This window comes from Lissotriton vulgaris, unplaced genomic scaffold (genome assembly GCF_964263255.1).
Source record: "Lissotriton vulgaris unplaced genomic scaffold, aLisVul1.2 SCAFFOLD_300, whole genome shotgun sequence".
NCBI lineage: Eukaryota > Metazoa > Chordata > Amphibia > Caudata > Salamandridae > Lissotriton > Lissotriton vulgaris.
Genome location: NW_028250131.1, coordinates 1,016,856 through 1,021,784, shown reverse-complemented (window position 1 = coordinate 1,021,784; position 4,929 = coordinate 1,016,856). Strand labels below are relative to the sequence as shown.

At 42.1% G+C, this 4,929-nt stretch overlaps 1 pseudogene across 1 annotated transcript; it reads left to right on the top strand.

Annotated features, from left to right (window-relative positions):
- Positions 1–1,253: 1,253 nt before the first annotated feature.
- Positions 1,254–4,671, top strand: LOC147663353 (uncharacterized; annotated as a pseudogene). Its single transcript, XR_015305349.1, has one exon. The product of XR_015305349.1 is annotated as an uncharacterized LOC147663353 (transcript).
- Positions 4,672–4,929: the final 258 nt, after the last annotated feature.

Here is a 4,929-nt window from a genome sequence, read left to right as displayed (position 1 = left end):
CACCTTCCCCTCAAGGCAGGCAGTCTCCAGGTGTTGTGCTAACACCCCTGCAGCAAGTGCTACTATCAGCCGCAGGAATAAGATATAGTGCACACCAATACCCAGCCCAGTAAAGTCCTGAAACAGACCGAAAAAGAAGCATATACCTACAGGTTCGCCTACTCTGTTTGTACCTCATTAGTAGCTACCTGTGCACTTCCTCCGTTTGTATGTCCCTGGCGAGCCTCTTTATTGACGGTTGGGATCCTGGTACTGCCAAGCATGGCCATTTGTCTGTCAGATCATTACCTGATGTCTGCTGTGTGCATCGAGTCACTCCTCTGCTTTAGCTGTGAGTGAACCCTGTGGAGCGAGTACGCAGACACAAGGGAGTATGGAAGGCGATGAACAGGGAGTAAGGTGAAGCTGATTTCAAGAAATGCCCAAAGGTATAAATTCTGCACTCCCCCTCAAGCAACAGACATCTTGTCCCATTCTGCCAACGCTCCACCCACCCACAGAGTAGCATGCTGGCACCAAACGGAAAACATTAAGTCAGATGCCATGGTAAGGTAGAAAAAGACAAAAAGCAGACGCATTTGCAGAAGAGATATTGCAGGTATATTACAGGTTGTGATGGAATCTCTATAATCAATGCTGTAATCTTCCCACAAATGCTTGAACCAACCCCAGGAAACTGGCAAAGATAACTTAACAAACAGAAAAGTAAAGACAGGAGTTGTAACTTCAGCTGCTCCAGTGTGAACAGGAAAGTATTGTCAAGAAGAGAGTGAATGGAGCTTCATTTCTTATATACTTCCTGGAGCGTTACCTTTATTATATACTTCTTGAGAGTTTTGTTTGTGATACCGTTCTTGAAAGGGTTACCGTTGTTATACTTTTCCTGAAACTGAAGTGACAGCAGCAGATCCTGATCCATCTCTTTTTCCACAATCCCTTCTTGTTTAAATCAAATCTTGGCCATGTTGCATCTTCCGAACGCTGTACCTCTAGCGAGTGGGCACTCCATGTGCACTCTTTCTGTACTAAGTTACTCTGTGAACACTGGAAAATCACCTCCTTTTCTGAAGTAAGTAAGAGTGACATGTTCAATGAAAGATTTAGTTAAATATCTGTGTATGGTGAAATAGCCCTTGGTAACCTTCATAAATGGTAAAGAAGAGATATCTTTTACAACTAGTTAAATATTGTGTATTCACATTCTCTTACATTTCCATTTAATGATTTTAAATCTCTTTACATCCAATAGGAAACCTGCCTTGAATGCACAAAGGATCGTGAAGAATGACAGTAATCGTGCAATTCTGAAAAAAGTGGTTAGACAAAATAAGCTCCAATATTCAGGAAAAGATCTGCACAGTCAGAGACTGAGGACCCTGAACATAAACTGATAGATCCTGGAAGAAGCAGTCAAGAGCATATCAGTGGATGCACGCAACATGACTAAGAAATGACCTCTAGAAAATTAAGGCAACAACACTGACAAACCACCTCCTGTAGAAACAGGCCTGCACCACCAGCTTTGATCATGTGTTTGGTATGAGGTGGATACAGCATTGCTCTGCTTCCTGTAATGATGGCATACCACCATTCAGCGTGCTAAGAGTATTATAAACTCTTTCTGGCCAAACCACATGAGCACGAGAAAAACACAAGGGAGTGGAGCCAGACAACTGAAGGGTAATAGAAAGAGAGGGTCCTTGATCTACAACAGACTGTGCTAATTTGCATCGACCAGAAGGAAGACTAATCTTTACCCGTAACACACAAAACTATTATGCAATCTAAAGACATACCCACCTACAAAGAAGCTTTACTTGCCAAGATAATAATATATGTAGCTGGCGAATCTTCTATTTCATTGTGAAATCTGAAATCAACCATCCCAAAATACCACACACACACACCGGGAATGTGAGAATAACACAAGTGCTTCATCAACCATGTTAGCTCCTCAGGAAACACAGTCATGGGATGCAGACAATTATAAACCCGACTCACAGACACTAACCAAGAAAGAAAAATCATTCCCATGCAGCAAGAGCTTTAGTTTGTCGTCGCTACTAAAGAACCATCAGCAAACACACACGGGAGAAGCAATGTGCAATTGCAATGAATGTATGAAGAACTTTAGTCAGTTAACACACCTAAAAGATAATCAGCGAACCCACACAGGGGAAAAATCATACCATTGCAATGAATGTGTGAAGAGGTTCAGTCGGTCATCAGACCTCCAAGTACATAAACGAACACACACAGGGAAAAAACCATTTCAGTGCATTGAATGTATGAAGAGCTTTAGTCAGTTATCACATCTCCAATCACATCAGCGAACACACACTGGGGAAAAGCCATTCCAGTGCAGTGAATGTGTAAAGAGCTTCATTCGGTTATCACATCTCCAATCACATCAGCGAACACACACAGGGGAAAAACCATTCCAGTGCAATGAATGTGGAAGTAGTTTTAGTCTATCCTCAACTCTCAGGAGTCATCAGGGAACACACACAGGGGAAAAGCCATTCCAGTGCAATGAATGTGGAAGTAGTTTTAGTAATTCCTCACATCTGAGTAGACATCAGCGAACACACACAGGGGAAAAACCATTCCAGTGCAGTGAATGTGTAAAGAGCTTCAGTCTGTTATCACATCTCCAATCACATCAACGAACACATACTGGGGAAAAACCATTCCAGTGCAATGAATGTGGAAGAAGTTTTAGTCAATCCTCAACTCTCAGGAGTCATCAGCGAACACACACAGGGGAAAAACCATTCCAGTGCAATGAATGTGGAAGTAGTTTTAGTAATTCCTCACATCTGAGGATACATCAGCGAACACACACAGGGGAAAAACCATTCCAGTGCAATGAATGTGTAAAGAACTTTAGTCAGTTATCAACTCTCCAATCACATCAGCGAACACATACTGGGGAAAAACCATACCATTGCAATGAATGTGGAAGTAGTTTTAGTCAATCCTCAAATCTCAGGCGTCATCAGCGAACACACACTGGGGAAAAGCCATTTTAATGCAATGAATGTGTAAAGAGGTTTAGTAAGTTATCACATCTCCAAAAACATCAGCGAGCACACACGGGAAAAACCATTCCAGTGCAATGAATGTGGAAGTAGTTTTAGTAATTCCTCACATCTGAGGAGACATCAGCGAACACACACAGGGGAAAAACCATACCATTGCAATGAATGTGGGAGTAGTTTTAGTCAATCCTCAAAACTCAGGAGTCATCAGCGAACACACACTCGGGAAAAGCCATTCCAGTGCAGTGAATGTGTAAAGAGCTTCATTCGGTTGTCACATCTCCAATGACATCAGCGAACACATACTGGGGAAAAATCATACCATTGCAATGAATGTGGAAGTAGTTTTAGTCATTCCTCAACTCTCAGGAGTCATCAGCGAACACACACAGGGGAAAAACCATTCCAGTGCAGTGAATGTATGAAGAAATTCAGTCAGTCAGTCAGTCAGTCAGTAAATCTTTATTTCGAAGAATAAAAATTCCTCATAAAAGCACATTACATAAAATTTCATTAGATTTCATTACATTTCATTCCTGAACTTTACATGTTAAAAACAGCGATAGAGAAGAGAGGATATGATTCGCGGGGCACATATAATTTTACAACACTAATTCATTTCTTGTATTCCTCAATCTTAATGCTACTTTTAAAAAGCTTAAAATGGCACATAGGGTGTGGGGATCAGTGGCTTTCTGTAAAAACAACAATGCAGTTCTTGCTTGGCGGAATTTCTGCTTCTTTAAAATGTCTACCAAAAACAATCGCCTGGGGTTGCTATAAAATGAACATAAAAGTACAAAATGAAGGGTGTCCTGCGGAGACCTATTGTCGCAGCCGCAGGCACCCTTCTGCTCAATTGATACAGTAAAACCAGCATGGTAAGCTAAAATATTTGGTAACCAATTGAGCCTAAAACGGCACATTAAAAAACGATCATTTTGGCTATACATAAGAAACAGATATGATTCCATTCCCCCTCCATTTCTTACAAGGTCATAGGCTGCTCGTGATTTCTTTGCCAGGCCACAACTTCTTCTGTCAGCAACATATTTTTCTAAAAGCAATTTTTTTACCTTCATTTTACAACTATTTACAATCAAGGAGGGGTCATTAAAAATCTGTCCCTGGTCAATACTTGTCAAAGAATCTTTCACATATTTCAACCAAGGGATTTGTAGGGCCTTGTCTCTTTGTAAACAGTCTGTAATTATTTCCCTGGTCAGAGCTGCCTCCGGATTAGTCCAAGCTCTCATCCATGCCATAATTGGCCTTAGTTTAACAATGTCAGAGATATATGGCATCCCCAATTCATCATGGGCAATTTCCGCAGGGATGGCTTGCGGAACTTTTAAGATTCTCCGAAAAAATGTATCTTCATGCTGTTGAAGTTGCTTACAGTCCCTAAAGCCCCATATCTCAGCACCATATAGGGCCTTAGCTGTACTGATTGAGGCATATAGTGCCATTATCTGTTCTGGGCACCAACGTCCCAATCTACGGGCAAAGCTCAAAATAGCCCCAATTGAGGACACAAGCTTGGTGCAATGGGCCTCGAGCAGGTGATTAAATAGCATGTCCCCATCCATTAGCAGCCCTAAGTAGGGGAAGGTCTTTACTTTGCCCAGAGTCTGTGGCCCAATTTTGAACACAGTCTTGTTAGTAGGTTTTTTACCGGCCACCATGACAAAGGATTTTGTTAGGCTGACAGACAAGTCCAAGTCCCCCATGAACTTAACGAATCCGTCCACCAGGAGTTGCAAAGCCCTTGGGGTCCTGGCCAGCAGGACCGCGTCATCCGCGTACAATAGTACTGGGACATGACGCGGTCCTACTTTGGGGGAATCAACTTCTAGGGCGGTGAGGGCACTCTCTAGGGCATTAATGT